Genomic DNA, 19,775 nt, shown 5'->3' on the forward strand with positions numbered 1-19,775 from the left:
GATTACCCCTAATTGCAGTCTCCTCCTCAGCACTGGGTCTGGTGACATGGGGCTTTGCAGAGGGTAAGTTCTCTGAGAGGATTTTCCTCTTAAATTACTTTTTATATTTATCTTTTCCCCATTTCTGTGACCTAATGAATGTATTTTTGATACCTGAAAGCAGGAGGAGAGAAGCTGTAGGCTTTCTGTTGTTGGGGGACAAACTGGTCACCCTGGAGCTGGTTCAGAGCAATTCCTGCTTTATGCTTGGTGAATGGGATACGGTGTTGCTTTGTGTGTGAAGAAAGCTGTAGTTTTAGATAATAGTGATAATGCTTGTCTTCTTCCCCACAATGGTTCTGCTCAGTGTGTGCTGGAAGTGGTCTGAATGGTGTGGCTCTTAGACTTTTCATGAAATCTGTTCCTTGAAGTGGTTTTCCTGACTAAATAATGCCTGAAATAAAGAAAGGACTCCAGCTCTGATAGCAGGGTTACCCTTACACTGCTTTGAGTTTCATTTGGTTTCACCAGGCTGCTTAGGCTTATTTCCTTCTTGGAAGGTTGTAGAGAAACTATGAAGTTTTGCTGGCCGTGGAGTGGAAAAACTCCAGTGCAAAATGCTCTTAGATACTATGCACAGCCATGATAAGCTATGCGGTGTCTCTCAGTAGTACCTTGATTCGTCTCCAGTGATTTTGTTCCAGTTTAAGTCCCCTTGGGTTCACAGTCTCTTTTGCTAGAAGCTGTCTCCTTCCAGAGCAAGCCACCAGGTCTACTTTCACATTCTCCCCAAATTCCAGTCTGAGGTCTCTTTTCAGTCTGCTTGCAATTAGGACAGCAGGGTATTGGGGTGTTTGGTCAGCAAAGATGTAAGTCAAATGTGACATTGGCCTTTGAATGAATTAGAAATGTGAATTTGAGCTTTGAAGGTCTTAGAGGGCATATTTTTGCTTCTGTGGTGCATGTTATCTGTAAAAGAGCAAAAGGAGAGGCCTGGTTTTGGTTTGGGTTTTAGCATAAGACCTGGGAAATTAGGCAACAGTATTTTCACTGCACATTGCTGGGTTTGAGGTAACCTGAATTCAGGCAACCATCTTGTCTTTCTATCCCTTCCTCCGCCTTTTGTGCTGCAAATCACCAGCTGCAAAAGGGGTCTATCACTTCAGATTTAAGACACCTGGGTACTTAGTGTTTTGAGGGGGAGGGAAGCAAGCAGATACACATCTTATGGAGAACAACTTTTCTAGAAAAGAATTGCTATAACTAAGCAATTATATGTATCTGGGAAGTGAAAATAATGAAATAGAAGGCTAAGCACTAAGCTGATCCAATGTTATGCAATTGTTAACATTAAATATAGCCTATAAACAGTTGGTAGCATGTACCTGTCCTTAATCCTCTGCATATGCAGGAGCCGGATACTTAATAAACAGGAACTGCCTTTTGTGGAAAGAGGATGATTTAACTATGTCACTGTACAATATTGATGAAACATCTAAAAGCCTACAGATATCAAAGTAGAGACAGCAGAGGCTATATTTCCCATTTTGATTTGTAATGAAATGGAAACTTAGAAGTCTCTAACAGATCAACTTTGAAGGCCTCAGTGTTGCTCCCAGATCTGTAGGGAAGGCCTCCTGTGGGTATTTTGCCTCTTCTGCATGGGCCTAGAGAACTCATGAGGACACATTTTCTTGTCCTGTTTGCAGCATCACACCCTGAGTAAGGTGTGAAGTTGTGCTGCATTTTCTTACAGTTGTTCACTTCTTACCTTTGTTTCTCTCTACATCAAAATGTTTTGAATAAAGTTGGTAGGTACTTCCCTTTGGTTCCTTTTTCTTGCATTGCACTGAGGCACAGATGCACTCCTGCAGTGGTTTCAGTAGAATGGCTTCCCTCCAGTTGTACTGATGTAGCAAAATAGCCAAAAAATAAAACACTATGTAGAAGCACTAGAGATGCAGTTCCATCCCCGCTGGCTTTCTCTGGGAACTCTTAAAAAGTGTAATGTGATGCTGTTCAGTGATATGTGTTTTAGCTGAGCTTCTAAAAGCTGTAGAGCTGTGTTGGCCTGATGCTTTACTCAGACTAATTAGCCTTTCTGCCAAGTAGGTATATCAGCCTGAGCAGCGTCGTTTGCTAGTGGGACTAAATTGCTTCCTGTAACAGCAAGGTTTTTTGAACTAGTTCAGGTATCTCTGGACAGTTGTTGGATTGTGCCATGTGGACATGACTACCATGATATAGGGCAAGTTAATTCACCTTTCTGTCCATCTATTTTCCCTTTCACCCTTTGCATGTTTCGTTCCTAGTCTCATAATGACTTAAACACGTGCTTAACTTTATGCACTGTGCATAACCCTATTGATGTGCATAAATCTTGCAAGAATAGGGCTTACACATGTGCTTCAGTAAATTTATTTAGTGTATAAACTCAAGCACATGGGTAAGTTTTCGCAGGATCAGGGCCTTGGATACAGGGCAGGATGGTCTTTTACTGTGTGCCTGCACAGTGCAATTTATCATAGCAGGGAACAAAACACATACATAAATGAGTGCAAGGTGTCTGCCAGCACAAATCCAGTTGCCTTAAATTGCAAAGGTGGAAATAATCTTTGAGAATGGGGAGGGGTGGAGGGGAATGGAAAGTTATTAAAAGCAGAAGAGATCTCAAGGAACCCAACTTCGTTTCATTCTTATGAAGAAGCTTTGAATACAATAGGGAAAAAGCATTGGGAGTAATTATCCAAAATGGGTGGCATAAATCCGAGCAGAAAGTAATACATCAGTTTTAAAGCTACTCATTTCAAACTGTGAGTTAGATTTATTTGACCTGCATTTGGGAGCAAATATTAATGAAAGGGCGAAGGCAGCTTATGGCTCTTTCAGTTCTTTCATTTCCCACTAGATGTCTCCGGTGTAAAAACTAATTATGAATGTTCTTGATTTAATTTGGAAAAAAAATTGGATGAGGCTTTTTTTTATTATTTCTTTTAAAGTCTTGTGCTGTTGTGCAGTGTGCAGCTTAACCCTTGATCTTTCTTCAGTAACTACCTCAGCTTCAAGTATGACAAGAGGACACTTAGAAATGATGCAGTTAATGGAACACTTTTTTTTTTCTTAATGAAGAGTTGTCCAAGTATTATGAGAATCAAATCTCTATTCCCACCAATTCTTTGGCTGGTATCTGTAACATGTAACTTATGTTCCAGATCTGGTGACACATGTTCAGTAGTCTGTGAAACTTCCCTGGGATTTTTTTATTTATTTATCACTATATTGGCATGCTGTATTTGAACTTGGACCTCCTTTTGGAGTTACTCTTTTCAAAAGCAGCTTTATAAGAAAAAAAATTGAGTGAATCTGCAGAAGTGTTTTCTTTTGTCTCACTTACTGTTTGTTAAAATTAATGGGGCTCTGAATAGGTACAAGGATCCACCCATGTGGATCTCGCTGCAGAGTTGAGGCTTCATTCTAGAAAAAAGCAGAATTTCTGCTGGCATTTTTCTGTTGCCTGCAGATGAGAAGCCGTTAGAAATGCACAAAGTGGGATAGCACTTTGGGTAACAGCAGTTTGGTATTGTAGAGTCATTGACCTGTTCACACTTCATTTAAAACAAGTTTGGTTGATCTTTCTTTCTTTCTTTCTTTCTTTTTTTTTTTTTTAAAGCATGGATCTTGGTACTATCTGCATGATAGTACCCTGCTGCTATCTGCTGAATATCTAGCTACAGAGGACTGGAGAGTTTATGTTTGGAACAAGCAAAAAATCCAACTCCACACTTGACCATTTTGAGGTAAGGAACAAAATCAAAATGTCAAGCTTGGACTAAGTGTGGTTAGTTCCATTCTTGTAGACCTGAAGTTAGTTATGTATTTGGTTTACCATTGTGCATGTCTTTTCCTAGTCCAAGTTGACAGATTGTCAGAGTCTGTGATCAGGTGTGAAATTTGTCCATTGAGTTTGGCCTGTACTGATGATTTACATTTTTTTAGGGAAAATCTTCAAGGTGTGTTGTGGAAATTCATTGTTGAAACGTTTCCATTAGCACTGATGGTGCTATTATTACTGGAGTTTCATTGTCCTCATGTCAATTATTATCTTCAGCAGAAGAAAAATTAGGTCAGTACCAGACACTTCTGGAAAACCTCATATTTCTTTCTTTCCTGCACCATTTCAGTGTTTAGCTACAAGCCTGCTTGATAGTTACAGGTCTGAGCAAGACCACTACAGCTAACAGTTCGTTAGTGTGAGAACCAGGGCTGGAGCTCAGATACTACCGAGGCCTTTGCCAGGCCCTAGCAGGTTGGTGACAGCTCCTGAAATGGAATGTAGGGATGAACAAATTCAACAGCTGTTTTATTGTCCTTTCCAGTCCCCTCTTACACTCAGCTATGCTCTCCCAAGATAGACATGCCATTAAACACAGTGTAATCACTGGCACAGCAGGTGTATTGAGATACAGACATCTAGCAATGTTTTAAATAAAAGGCATGAGTAATAATAATAATAATAATATAAAAAAGCAAACAAAAAACTCCACTGCCAGTCACCATAAGAAAAGGTATCCACTGGGAAATTAATAATTGCCCTCTGTGGACTATGTAGCATATGCTGGCTGCATCCTGCTGCCATTTTCATTTAAAAATGTTGAAGTTAAATTATAGCATTATAAGGAAACACACTTCAAAACCTATGCTTAAAGGTACAAAGGCAACAACAATCTAAACTGAAATGTCTTCATAGCTGTTACATAAATACAAGACTTACGATGGATGGCAGAAAAAAAGTGAACAAATTATTCTTCTCCCCAAAGAACCACAAATATTTTTTTTCCAATTAATGACAGTGAACCACAAACATTTCAAAAGAGCTGATGACATTTTTCTGATCACTTTATTTTACTCTGCTGTTCATGTTACTGGGTGCTGGAAGGCGATCTGTAGTGAATGAATGTTCTGTGGACAGTTCTGTGTTAAACATCTCAAAGATAATTTCCTAAAATGGTTAGGAAAAGGACTCGCTGTCCTATCTAATTCCAAACTCCTAAATTTCATCTCTCTGAATTTAAGCTGTGTAATATTTGTGAGCAGTTGACTTCACTGAATATGCTGGAAAAGACATTTAAAACTTCTTACGCATTTTTCCATTTGCGTTTGCTTGGTTTTTAAAATCAGGCTGCTTAAGTGGGAATAGAGTTCCTAAAAAGTCTAGTCTTTCCCCTTTAACGGCTTCACTACTGTTTGCTTGTGCTAATATGTAGTGAGGAAAGGTGATTCCTTCCAATCCACCTCTCCACTCCAGAAATCAAAGGCTTCCTAATTCAGTGAAGCACCTAGGCATGTAGTTACATTCCCATGGTGTTAAGACCAATCTGATATATCCTGCCTCTTGGCAACACTTCTTAGCTTAAACTTGGAACTGTGTGAGCAGTGCTTGGCATATGGTCTGTTTGAAGCACAGGCAAAGCAAGCTCATACCTGCTTGTGAAAGGCATAATCTCAGCTGTATGAAGTGTGTGGAGTACAGATTACACCATGCAATTACGGCTGAATCAGAAGCACTGGTATCTGTGATTTATAGCCAGCATGGATATTCCACTTACAGGACAGACCTGTTACATGATGAAACTTTGGGTGGCTCTTTCAGCATGCATGGTGCTAGCTGGGACATTCCTGTACAGTGCTTTGTTAAACAGTATAGATGTACACTAAGCAGCTTTGTTTTCAACTACTGTGGGGGGTGGTACTGATTAAATAGCACACAGTCAGCCTAAAACACCAGCAGCAGGGACCTGTCCTTCTTTTGCTTTCTTTCTCAAGCTTACATATTTCTTTCTTTCACTTCTCTTTCTTATGCTAATTTACTGTACTGTATTTCAAATTGAACCCTGTTCTTATGTCTGGCCTTTCTGAGTCGTGGCGAGGTAGTCACAGGTCTCAACACTTGCACAGCATGCTGCTGGGAAACCAGAGGACTGTGTATGCATCTGTGCTCTCTATAGCACCTCGCACAATCCCCAAGCTTGACAGGAATCTGTGGGCACTATTATAATTAGATAATAGAATAATTTCATATGCAATTGAAAGTGCTGCAGGGAAAGAAGAGGGGTGTTTGGGAAAGTAGATTGTAATTACTTGAGCTGGAATTTGGCCAGGATACAGAGGTTAGTCTTGTGAAAAGTACCAAGGGACCTTCAATGAACACAACTAGTTAGGATCTCAGTTAGACTTCTGATTTAAAAGATGCAGCCCTCACAGCCTGGTGCCCCCACAGTGTACTCATTCAGGACTGAACAGAGCTACCAGAAAAAGCCACAAGCAATTTTCCATGATAAAAGTAAAAAGGAAATAGAGGTGACTGGGAATGATTTTTGTTCTGCCCCAAATTGTTGTTGGCATTTTCTCCAACGCTTTCCACGTGAAACAAAAAATTTGATTCAATGTAAAATGGTGTGGGGAAGGAAGCACATCTCTGCTGAAGGGAGCTGAAATTTTAAGTCTAGTCACTAAAGTGATTGTATGGTCACATGACAGACCTCAAAAAATTGGGAATTTGGTACCATTTTCAGTGGAAGATGAGCACAAACACTGTGTGACCTAATAGAAAATCCCAGCATAAAAGTTAAGCCTTAATCAGACGGAGCAATCCAGTAATGGTTCATCATGGAGAAGATGCTGGTGTCATTAAGGGAGACTCTGTGACTTTTACTCTCTGAAAAGGACCCTTCTTATTTTCATCTTTCCTGCTAGTCAGGAAGATATATACTCTCCAAATAATAGCAGTTTCCTTGTGCTGGAGTTATAGTGGCTTTGTGATACAATAAACAGCACCCTGTCATAAGTCTTGTATAAAAAATGGCCTGACATTTCTTTAAAAGTAAAGAGAAACACTACTGCAGTGATGACCTCTGTGCAAGGTCACAGATGTTTTGCATGGTGGGGGAAACTATGGTTACATACTTATACGCTAGGATATATTGCTTACTTTTCACAAAGCGTTTTCCTGAGAAATTACAGTACATTAAAAAATGTCGGGTGAGCTCCACTCAGCCTTTTAGTGCTTGTTTTTTAAATGATACAAAACAGAATAAATACAGCAGGGTGGGTTGCTAACTTTTTGTTCCCCCTTCCTTTCACTCACTTTACACTTTTAAAAAAAGTCTTAAATGCCTAACTGTCCAAATTGGATGGAATTTTGAAGAATAAAATGGAGCAGGTCTTGAGAAGGTTTGTAATTCAGCATAAGTTTGGAGAACTGCCTAAATGTTTGGATATTTATCAGGACATCTGCAGAAATTGAATTGGAGATCTTGCCACAGTAGTTTACTTATTAGATTTCTTGTACTTCCCAGCATGTGGGAAGTCAATGGGTGGAACTTACTGCCACCATCCACTGCTGAAGTGCTGTTTGGTGTGCGCAAATACTGTGTAAAAGGTTTGAGGTTTATGTCCTGCAGTGGTGTAAATGGAGCTACCTGATTAAAGAGGGCTCTTTCATTTGATGCTGATGGATCCAGTTGTGCGTTTGACCCCTGTATGTACATAGATTGAATGCATCATCAATGAGGAACTCGCTAGGGTCACCAAAAACCATTTCCCTTAGGACATTTTACTTTACTGGTCCATTCCCTTGAGATGCTGTGCAGCTGGGTTCCTGCTCCTGTGTCAGCTTAGACTGAAGGTAACAGAACTCCCTGAGCTTTGGAGGAATAGTGAAAGCCTTGCTGATTTACCAGCTGAAAATGTTCCTGGACACTTAAATCACATGGAAATAAGCATGCCGGGAATCAGTCCGTTCTGGCAAAGTGAGGATTCAGACTGATGAATTTAAGTTGAAATAGCTGTGATAATTCCCTTTTCAAACTGTCTAATCTTAGGTATTAGGGTAATCCAAAATCAGTGCTAGTTTATCTTAATACGTTGAGCTGAAAACTACATTGATTCAACAGCTGCTCTGTGAATACTTGGAGATCTCTACAGTAAAACCTAGAACTGGATCTGAGGTCAGGAGCCCTTTTCAGAAGGTAGAGCCTAGGTTGCCACACAAATAGTACCAGCTGAAAGACAAATGAGTATGAACGAAGATTTTGGTTATTTATCCAGGTTACCACAGCAAGTTCATCTGATGTATTAGCCCAAGTTTCTCTGTGGAACACATTCAGCTGCAGTACAGCAAGGCCATTTTTCCATTTCCAGTTCTACAGTTGGCTTCTTCAGGGTAGTTCATTGCCTCGTAATGAGTCTGCATTTGAAGAAAAGTGTTGGTTTGTACCTACAATAAGAAGCATTTCTTCTCCAAACAGCTTAGCACCTCAAGAAATGTTACAAAGGACACAGGAAACACAAAGGATGTTGTATTTCTTTTTTTCCTAAGATTATACAGCAAAGCCAAGCAAAGAACACAGTTCCATAGGCTTCCGCTCTGGTGTTTTATCTGTTGGATGAGGCTTTTTCAGATGCTTTCAGCTAGTTGAAAGGCCAGGTAGCAAAGGAAGGTGAATAAAAGCCAGATTCTGCTGAATAGCATGTTCTTTGGTGAGTACTCCCTTTGAACCTGATGGCATATTTGCAGAGTAAGGCCCTAAGTTAAGCAAGGATGTTCTTGTGTAAGCCATTTTGAGGCTTGATTCTGGTTCAGCAATGAGCAAGGAGTAATCACTGTTCTCTGAGTCTGTCTCACTGTATACTCAGAACCGTTTCTGATTTGCTTTGCAGTCAAATAACGTAGAAGTTTTAGTTACCATGTGGGACTAGTAAAGCACATAACCGAAAACTAATTTGTCACAATTTAACGGTGTTATGCCCTTCCTAGTAGGGTAGAAAATTATAATCTCCATTGCCTGGAGACATAATATAACAGGAAAACATTTTCCCCACTCCTTAAATACTGTCCATTGGACATTAATTTATTTAATTGACATTCTGTTTAAAGGACAAACAGTGTTAAACTTCAGTATGCTTATTCTCAGAGATCTGTGGGTGTTCGATATTTGGCTAATCGGTAGTGATCTGGTCATTTCAGATGAAGATTTTTTCTTTAAATGGTACTGTATTGTGTGCTCCCAGCATGTCAATTGAGGGTAGTGATGCCCTTAGGAAGGGCTTCCCCTGTTTTTATGCCAGAAGTGCTTTAGAAGTACCAAATAAACCATATGAGCAAGCCCTGGTTAGTACTGCCAGGTGAGATTTAGGAGTTCTGTGCATTTGTATTCTGAGCCATGGGTATGTGGGACAGATATTCCCAGCCAGTGAAGATCACACTTACTTTAGTATATTGTTGCATCTATATGGCAATGTTCCAGACTTGGGTGTGGAACTATGTTAGTACCCGTTTTTGATAGTTAAAATTTCTGCTTAGAGCTATGCCATGTATGGATACTACTTTGATTTGACATTAACTTGGATAATCTCCTTGTTCTCCCTCAGATGCACTTGAAAACATACCTGTTGCAGCTGGATTTCTATGTGATTGACCCAAGTGGTCAAAAATGGCCTATGGCTTTGGGGGGGGGTCCCTTCTTTGACTGCCTAAATATGAATGAGTCTCTGCTAGATTTTTATCAGTGCCTGACTTGTGGCATCTTCCTTCTATCTTCCTCATTCCTTATTTTTCTAATGTGGATACTATCACTGATACTATCCTCTTCTTGACCTCGTGTTGGCACCAAAGTTTAGAGGATCTTTACAAAAGATAGCATGTTAATAATAGTTAACTTTTAGTAGGACTCTGCACTTATGAAGTTCAAAGGGTTTAATAAATCAAGGTCAGGTATCAGTTGCAATTTCTTCTGTGGAGAAACTGAGGCAGGGAGACTTTTTCTGGGTTATATGGCAAGTGATGTAAATGTATTAGCTGTTTTTATTGGCAGATTGCTGAGCTGGTCTGATCTTGTGATCTAAGCCAATATACATAAATCTCAAAAGGGTGGGATTAGGAATAACAACTCCTACAAGCAGAGTTCCTGCTTCCCTCTCTTGCTCGTCGCTCTTGTGAACTGGTGACTTGAAAAGGGCTGCCAGGCATAAAAAGCTCCTGTTTTACGGAATTAGTCAACATAGTCCCATGGCTTGGCATTGCATAAATTACGCTAAACACTTTCATCCCTGGGTAAACTGTAAGAGGAGAAGAAGAGCCAGGAGGTAACTTGAATCATGACTGTTAATGACAAAAGAAAACTTTTAGCTGACTTCCCAATGTATGTTAATTTAGTGCCATTTAAAATTTTTCAGTTAGGGTTTTCACCCCCTGACCACTGCTTGATCCATGAAATTGCAAAACAAACCCTTTGTTTGCCATTTGGTGGAAGAGTTTCGTCTGCTTTCCCATTCTCTTTCATCCCTTCCCCTTCTTCCTCTCAGCCTGTCTTTCAAACTAATTAAAGGAACTCTAGATGTGATCCAAGCTGTTCTTTGACTGGATTTTTCAATCAACAAGAAAAAATTCTCTTTATCTTAAAAGCAAACAATAAGGAGCTGATAACATAGTGGAATAGGAGTTCAAAGACAACCCGAAAGGAAAGATACTGAATTTTCTTGAGAAGGGGACTCTGGACCCTTACTTACTGCTCTGATTTTGGCATATATTTTTTTTTCCACTAGATGGCAACAGACAGCTACCGACAGAGCCCTCTCTTCTCAGCCCGCAGTCTCTAGGCTAGGTTTCTCTCCTTTGCCTTGGTTACTTTATTTAAAGGTATAGTATACAGTGACCTTTGCTGCCTTGAACTCTATGGAGAAATGTCTGAGGCATGTACAATGTGCTTCCTTTGTTTAACTAGACAGTGTCAAGGTGTTGTACGCTCTGTCATTCAAACCCCCCTGGGAAGCTCACCAGTAGAACAAATTTTCTTATAGGTATTTTATCCCCTTTGCACATGTAGAATTGTTTGGAAAGGACTGTCAGTTCATGTGTTGAGGGAAAGGATGCATTTCCAATTCATCAGCAATTTAAGATATGACCTTGGGGGATGTCTCTTTGCTCACCTGTCTCTTTGCCCAGCCTCAATTTACCACCTGTAAAATGGGGATGCTCATGACTCATTTTTGTGAAAAATCTGTAGAAAACCTGGACTGTATTGTTGCTACATGAGTAAGATGACTGAGCATATGCTGGGGTTTTTGTTTGTGTGTTTGCTTGGTTTTTTTAGAGGGTCATATGAGAAGGGAGTCTAAAAGCATAGCTTGCTGAAAGATGCTGTGGGGTGGCAAAGTACCATAGTGTACATTTGAGAATCAAAAGCATGAACAATGTGAGAAATACCTTTCCTGCAACTACCCTGGAAGGAATATCTCTACTGAGGCATGCATATCTTCCAAGCTTTTCTGTCAGGAGGGTATTCCCAATTTTGTCTTCAGGTAGACTTCAGCACTGTCCGCTAGAGAGCAAAAGCTGTCTGTGCGATACATCTTCTGTGTAGGCCTGAGGCCATTATCTCTTATCCCCTGATCTACAGAATTGCAGGCTAGAAATGGAAAATTCTGCCTATTTCTGCAATTATTTGCAACTGAGATCATGTTGTGATTTTTCTTTACTTAGATTGAGCTATATGCTATCACTTTAAAGACAATAGACTCTTGGGGGGGCGGGAGGGTGTATAGCCTTCAATAATTAGACTAGAAAGTGCCAAGGGACATGACAAATGAATCTTCACTGAAAGATGGGCTGAATATTTAAACTGAATGCACACAGCTGGTGATCTTGTTCTTCACCACGAGGCCAAAACCTGCTCACCTTATTCAGAAAAGTCCTACTGACTGGCAGACGAGCATGCTGTAGAGAGTTTGGCCCACACAGTGATTTTAACCATATATCCACTTACACATGAATCATCTTGATATCAGAATGTCAGTTACTTGATTAAATCCATCCAGTTAGGGGACTGTAGCAGTCAGAGATTTTTGTGAGGGACTCTCAAGTCTTTTAGTAGCAATAGTTATACTCTAGCCAGAGACCGTAGGCCAAGATTTTCAACAGTAACCCTTGATTATAGGTACTGAATCTGAGACCCTTAAAAAAGCTTAATATCCAGAACAAGGAAAGAAGGCAGCCTTAAAATCAGGCAGATCGGTTTATGTCAGGCAACTGATGTATGAGGCACTGAGAATCTTTAGCTGTGTTTTCAATCTCAAACATAGTGTGCTTATGTAGGCGACGCTTTGGTAGGGCCCAGTCCAGACCTATGTAGATGGCACGTCTGCTTCAGTGTTAATCTCTAAAGAACTCTTGCTGGAGATCTGGGAATGGATGAACATGGTTTTCTTGACTTTTCTGCCTTAGATACAATGCTTTCAGAAGAGCATTGTAAAATGCTTTCAGAGTTCTGTTCACAGGCTGAGCAAGGGAAGCTACCTCCTCTACGCCTAAAGAAGAATACTGTGCCTTCAGGGCTCTTAACAGATGGTTTCCACCATTACAATTACACTGTCCATGAAGTGTTTGTACATATGCTGAAATGAGTGGAGGTTCATGGTAACTATACGCTCTGAAACTGTATAGTTACATTAACTTTATGAGTGAGCATGATCTTCACATAAATATACATGTCCTTTTGTTGGGGTTCTAGTGACATGTGTATTAGATATGAGATCAAAGGTATAATAGTATCTTGTTTTCTAATGTAGTTTACCTTCCATTTATATGAACTAATGATAATTGTTGAATAAGAAACCTAGCTACCATGTAGTTGCGCATTTTTCATTGTGATGCTATTCACTATTAACCACTATACCACAATGTGTTCTGTGAAATCAATAAAATAAGATTTCTATCTTGTTTGAAGCCAGTTAGATTTCTTTACTATGTAAGCATTGATAATGTGCTCCTGGGCAAATAGTATCCCTTGCAAATAACTTGCCAGGATGAATTATTTTACTCAACTAGTCTTCAAATTCTGCAATGTGTTTACTTGTCAAAGTTTGAAGGTTGGTTTTTGTTGTTTGGGTTTTTTTAAGTACAAATTTTCATTCTTGGGTTCTTCTTGCTGCATTCAGTGTGTGTTTGTAATCTGTGCCCTCCGTAAGTACCACAGGCATTATGCTCTAAGAGAGGAACAACTCCTTTTGTGGTTGATAAATGCAGTGATAGTACCAGTGCAGTACAAATGATGCAATATTGACTTCATAACTGAAGTGTTCTATTTCACTATTATGATGAAACGGCCCCCAGTGCAAAGAACTGCCCTGAGAGCTACGCGCTTATTAAATTCCATTTAAGCCGGTAGATTATATGCAGAAGTTTGTTGGGTATTTTTTTTCTGTAAAGTATATTTTGCATCTAATATCTAAAAAGCCGGCCATCAGGAACAAGAATTTTTGCAAGAAAAATGTGAATATCATAAGAATACACAAAAATTGTGATAAGCTTTAGTTACATTTTGTTTCTTTTACTCCAAATGCATACAATTCCATTGAAAAAAGAAAAAAGAAGGACATTTCCTCAGTACGGCCTGATTTTTCTGTGCTATTAATATGAGAAGAAATTCTTGGTATTTTTGCAGGTTTTGGCTTTTGAGTCTAACGTGCTTTGATTTTACTTTTTGGTTGCATTCTGGTCTGTTGCCTTCTGCTACAACTGCTATTGCACTGAGTCCGAGAGTAAGTCCGCATAAATGAGCACAACCATGCACTCTGCTTTGGTGTAGTTCCAGGTGTCGTTGGTATTTTAAACAGTTGTTGGAGATACCTCAAAACTGAAGACAGGGCTTGGCGGAGGGGACACATGTTCAAATCACTTTTAAATAATTAAAAAGTACAAAGCAAGTGAGCAAAGGTATCAAAAGCAAACCCTTTCAATGTGGTGAACTCTCTGTAGCACGTGGTGTGAACGCGAGAACCTTAACTTGGCCCCCTGCACTGCCACACATATGGTCTCACACATAATAATGTGACATGCTGCACACTGAGAAAATATTTTGTTGAAAATATGAGTAAAGCAGCATCTTTGCTTTTCCTGGATAATTAGTGGTGGAATATGTAGAGGATTTGCTTTTCTTGGAGAGGTTTTGCATAAAAGCTACCTTGGTTTAATATGGTGAATACAGATGTATTAATTCACTTGCTTAAAGCTTTCATTTGCTTTATCTTGTCCATGCAATTACCACATTCTTTGGGCCATGGATTGTTGTCTTCACATTCAAATAGCTTGGTTACTTGACTAGTAGTTGTCCTTTATATTTATATTCACCACTAGGCTTTGTATTACCATTAGGCATCAGCAAGCTTGCCTAGTGGTAATGCCTATTTCTAGAAAAAGAATCTAATAAAAACTAAGAAACATGCAGTTGAATTCTCTGGTCCTTTCTTATGTTTGACATCATGTTTTTTTCCTTTGTGCCTCAGATTCTCGTCTTGAAAAACTGGGATTATTTTCTTTTCCCTCCCCTTTTAAAGGTCTCTGGGATTTGCAGGTGAAGTGTCATAAGTTTATCTCTGACGATCTCAGATCTGAATGTTCCTTTTGAGAAGGAGGGAGAAATTGACATCTGGCCTGGATACGTATTGCACTGTAAAGATGTTTGTACTCTGAATTAAAATCTGTCAGGCTCTTGGAAAAGTGCATTAGAATCTGGATTTTGCAGCTGGAGCCTGTGGGGGTTTTTTTTTTTTTTGAATCATGGGAAGGGTCTGGATTGAATTGGTCTTGGTTTTTAACTGGTAGAGGTTAAGGATGGTGTTTTAAGGTTCAGTAGTTCAGGGAATGCTTTAGTTGCTCAGTAGTGTAGCAGTGCAGTGTTCTGACAGGATTTTCATTTGAGTATCTTCTGATGCTAAAATGTGGCTGTGACCTGAGGCCTGAAACAGTGTTTTGGGGTAGCGAGCAGGAGAGTAACTTACAGGTGATAAGATGTCTTCACCTATGCAAAGCACCTAAAGACATCAAAAGTAAACTCTGTCAATTGCGTTCAGATTTATCACCCACATGCTGTATTGTCTACATGCACAGAAGGGAATTTGTTAGCATTATCGTTTACCTAGGTAGCACTGAGAAGTGTGATATTGTGGAACATATGGGCTGCAATATCATGGCAGAGTAGCCTGTGTGAAAGATGCAGCAGCTCAGAAAATATTCTTGGTTTTGTCAGTTTAAATACATGCTGTTTAAAACTGAATTGAAGCAAAACATTTGGATTACTATGGCTTGAAGAAAATGCTTTACAGCACCTCTCTTGGATAGATTCCTCCCTCCTTCTTATCTCCTGTTACATTTCAGTGACTACAATTAAGAACAAAAAAACCGCAAGAATAACCCTGAAAAGTTTGTTACTCTAAAAAACATTGGTCTAGTGCAAGAAAGTAACAACGGTGATGAAGCTCTTGCCAAAGTGAAGTTGATGAGGGTATTCCTTCTGTGTTGTGAATGAACTCCAAATAACAAAGAGTCTGGTTATGAAAGACCATGAGCCCTTTCTTTACTCAGTAACACTCGAACGAGTGCAAGTGTACCTTACATTTAAGTGTAAATGCACTATGCAAATACTGCAATACTCGTGTAGAGGTTCTGGTTCAAAACCTGTTGATTTGGAGGATATTCCATTTATTTCAGTATGAGTTAGATTGTTGCTTTCTGAGTGACTAGTAAGAAATTTTATGATTTTAAGAGATGTTGCATTTTCAAGTGTTTAAGGGTCTGATCCGGTGTCATTGAAATCAGTGGGAATTATGTAGTTCCAGTACTATTCTGTCACTTGTTCTCCATGCATTAGCAAAGCTGCGATGCAGCTGAACCAAACTCTAGCTATTGTCACTTCTTTGGAGAATTTGTCTTCACATGCCTTTTGGATTATTGTAACCGACAAGTCTAAGACACTGTCTAATGTTAATTCTGCTCATTGCTGCCAATTATAATCAGAGCTAGTCAAAATAAACAAATTAAACAAATAAACATGTCAAAACATCTCAGTCGTAGAGAAAATAAGCCAAGTCTGAACTCTATCAGTGCTGCAGTATAACCGATGTGCTGCATATTGTAAAATGTTCTATCACATTTTTCACCTTTTGTTGAGGAAAGGAAAAAAGGTGGGTCAGTTTAGAATTACAGTTTAGTTCTACCCTGCTAAGGAGTCTGCAACTGAAACCAAATGAAACCCAAATGTTCCTTTAGCTCCTTCACCCAACCTAATGATCATCTGCTGTATGTTTTAAATGTTTTTTTAGGGTTTGGGGTTTTGGGGTTTTTTTAGTTGAGTCTTTGCTGTGAGAGTGCCAAGATGCTAAATCATTGTAGGATTTGGACAAGATGCAAGTGAAAATAAACCAAATGCGGATGTACACTTCAGTATAAAACATGGTGCTGCTGTGACATAACACCATACAAAATGGTAAAATACTATGCAATTTAAATTAGGAAGTACCCCAGGTTTAAAAGAGAAATACATAAAACATGCTTTTGCTACATGGAGGGGACATTGTAGCCTAGAGTTGCTAAGAATCCGTGGTAATGGGAGGAGGGGGCAAAAATTTTTTTTTTTTAGTGGTATGTTAACCTTAAAAATATGTTCTGAGGTTAAAGGAAAAAGCTGTCGCTTTAGACAGGTGGTTCTTGTAAAGAGGTGATCTTTTAAAGTGCAGTCTTACAATGTCAAAAACAACGTCTCGGCAGAGATAAAGCTATAATGCAGGTGATTGCTGGGACTCTTCTGTTGTCTGTCACATAGCTTTAAAATCTGTTTCAAAACTTGCGTTTGGAAAGGGACTTGCTTTTTTAATATAAGACACATGCACCAAATACCTGTTTCAAATAGTTAAGTGAGTTAGAAATGGATCCTTGAAATGCAGTGCATAGAAACTATGGCCTTGCTTTTACAAATCTTAGCATATCCCTTGTTATTCTGTGCAATCAAAAGACTAACTCCATGCTGGCAACTGGTGGTGGGATTGTGCCTGAATTTCTTGGGAAGAAACAATTGTCCGTTGTAAATTGGTATGATCCCACTGAGATCAGGTATGCCAAGTTCTCAAAGGGTATGGGAGGCATGAGAGGGAGAGAGAGAGACATCCTGAACATAAAATTAAGGGGAATGCCTCAACGAATGACCACAGAAGTTGACAGAGCTGTTTAACAAATACTTGCTTGCTCATCCTGAAATAATGTTGGGAAAATGTAGCAATATTTTGCTCAGCCTTGAAGGAAAATCCAGGCAACTTCCTTGAGGTGAGTTGGATTTTGCAAGGCAGTTTGAAGAGAGTGTGAATTCCCCACAAAAATATACAGGACTCTTAACTGCCAAGGTTCTTCCTTCTCTCCCTCCCTTCCTTTTCTTCCCCCCACAATGTTTTTAATGTACATAGGGTCTGGGGAGAAAAGGAACACTGTGCCTTTGAAATGTTGTTTGCTGAAGACAGTATATAGAATCTTGGTTATTAACAGCCTCTCACAAGACAGTTATTTTTGGAGTAGCCTCTGAGGAGGCAACCTCTTGGAATCGAACTCATTTATTCTGCGTTTCACTGTCCTGCCATTTCCTGCAGAGAGAGGGGAAAAGTGAAACCACATGTTTTGAGGAGCGAGCGTAGGAAACCCCACTGAAGACAAATGACTGCTCCTCTCCCCTGGCAATTAGTCAAACCCGGGCTGCGTGCCAGCCCAGGTGTTCCCGACTGTGTATAAATTTGCCAAAGAACAATGAAAATAGCAGCTGATTGTGCTGACAGATTCTTCTGGTAATTTCCTGTTGTTTGGCATCTTCAGGTTACTTTCCCACAATTATGGATCCTGATGAAGTCCGGGGCCTTCAAATCCTCTTTTTAACTGGAAACAAAGTAATTGTGTGTGTATGTATGCACATGCCTAGCTCTGCTCTCCTCTCAAGCCCCTAGCCTTTTCTCCTAGTTCCCAGATGTTTTAATTTAATTCGTTTTGCAAAATACATATTTTAATGAGTCTGAATTGAAAAAAACTATTTGCACCTGCATCATATAGAATTTCTTGGCAGTCCCACCATGGCTTTTGCCAGGATTCATGCTTATTCTATCACTTAAACCTACCACTTGGAAGGCTTTCCTCTTGTGCCTTCCATTATCTTCTAAATCAGGGCTGCTCAAGAAACACTCGCTAATGGAACAGAGCCTTGAGCTGGCCACGGGAGGGGGAGAGAGTGATTTGAAGGCTTGAGATGCTGACAACAACGTGGTGTGAAAAGTGAGGGGTGTCTTCAGATACCAGGCATTGATTCTGGATCTGGGGGAGAAATGGCTGTCCCTGAAGAGTTACAGGTTTTATTGTCTAGAAAGAGAGAGGGAGAGAAAGGAGGGAAGGCAGACTTTACAGTGATCTTAAAGCTTCATGCAATCCAGTCTGTCAGGAAGTTATAAATACTCATTTGGGTTTCTTGAGCAACTCAAATGCTTTTTTTTTTTTTTTGAGTTGGAACAGAGCTGGATGGGCACCAAGGGACATTAGCCCCAGGTCCGTTGTCTCGTTTCTTCTTGGTGTGCATTCCAAAGAGGGAGAACAGAGCACATGGCGGGGGGAGGTGGTAGGGGGGTGTTGCTGCAGTATGTATAAAAGGGAGGGGGAGAATTCTGTCCAGCCTTTCCTCTGTGCATTTCCTGCTAGTTTAGTTATTCCTAGAAGATCAATTCTAAGAGTAACCCTGAGTTTTGAAATATTTTGCAAACCTTCGGTGACTTCTTTTTGGGTTGGGGTTTTTTTTTGTGGTTTAAATGTGCATTCCAGAGAGATCTGACTTTTGTGATTTAAAATGAATAGAAGTCCTGCCTTGGCTAGAGAATTTTCTACCTTTTTGTTGTCCTTAGAGGGAGGAAATTTCTCATTATTTGTGGGGCAGGTGAATTAAAACTAAGGTTGATTAAAACCACCCTGCTTTTTAACTCTTTTTCTCAGAAAATTGTGTTTTTGACTAAGTGAAAATTTCTGCCAAATATCTGCCTTCCCTTAAAAAACCAAAACCAAACAAAACCCCAGCCAGAAATCTCAGGTAGATTCTTTTGGTCTTGTTCCTTTGGAGGAGGGGAAGGATACATATTTCAGCAGGTTGAGAACCTTTTCTTTTTGCCTCAGGTTAAGGCAGCAGCAACTCCCAGCTGCACTGTGCTGGGCTACTCACAAATATGAAAAATTGTTGAGGGCTAAGGTTGTGTTCAGTATCCCAAAGAGTCCCCTTCTTTGGGGCCACCGTGTTGATCCACTCATGTAAACAACTCGCAAAGTGTCTTCTTTCTCCCTGTACCGACTAGCCCACTAGATTCCTTTTAAACTCCTTGGCAGAGATCTCTATTTGTTCCAGAAGGTCCCTGGTTCAGATTCTGCTGACAGCCTTTGCAGGGACTATCACAGTTCCCTCAGTGATAATGGCTGTTACCAATGAGCGTCCCATGTGTATTACACTGAGCAGGTTAGGAAAAGGAGGGAAATAATGTTGTGAAACTCCCTCCTCGCCCTCTGGTTTTCATCAAAAAATTCTTTTCGGTGGAAATCTTCTCCCAGCTGGAGTGTCGCCTTCTGTTCAAATCCCTAAAATTAGACTGAGAATCTTCTCTCACTTAAACAAATCCATGCTGTCTGCTTTACAGTAATTATCCTTCTGTAGCAGTGGCAAAGACATGCAGGTTTGCAAAATTCTTTGAAGATGAAAAGCCCTGTGCGGCTCGTCTTGGTCCTCGCGCACATTGGTAAATACGTGGAACACATGGGAAATGCAGGATGGTTTGAAATGCTTCTCCCCATAAGCAGAAATGTACTACCCATGCTGTGAATCCACCTTGCAGTGACTATTTCAGGTTTTTGGCTCTGGGGAACTGCCAGCCATCTACCCACTCAGCCTGATTCAAAGTCT

At 40.0% G+C, this 19,775-nt stretch overlaps 1 protein-coding gene across 2 annotated transcripts in view; it reads left to right on the forward strand.

Moving 5' to 3' along the window:
• CDCA2 (cell division cycle associated 2) overlaps positions 1-19,775 on the forward strand; it is a 105,726-nt gene that overhangs the window by 27,825 nt on the left and 58,126 nt on the right. For both annotated transcript variants that reach the window (XR_011327596.1, XR_011327597.1), the window contains exon 16: positions 3,650-3,776. The gene's annotated coding sequence lies outside the window, so the exon portion shown is untranslated. The remainder of the gene's footprint in view (positions 1-3,649; positions 3,777-19,775) is intronic.

This window comes from Haliaeetus albicilla, chromosome 13 (assembly GCF_947461875.1).
Source record: "Haliaeetus albicilla chromosome 13, bHalAlb1.1, whole genome shotgun sequence".
Lineage (NCBI taxonomy): Eukaryota > Metazoa > Chordata > Aves > Accipitriformes > Accipitridae > Haliaeetus > Haliaeetus albicilla.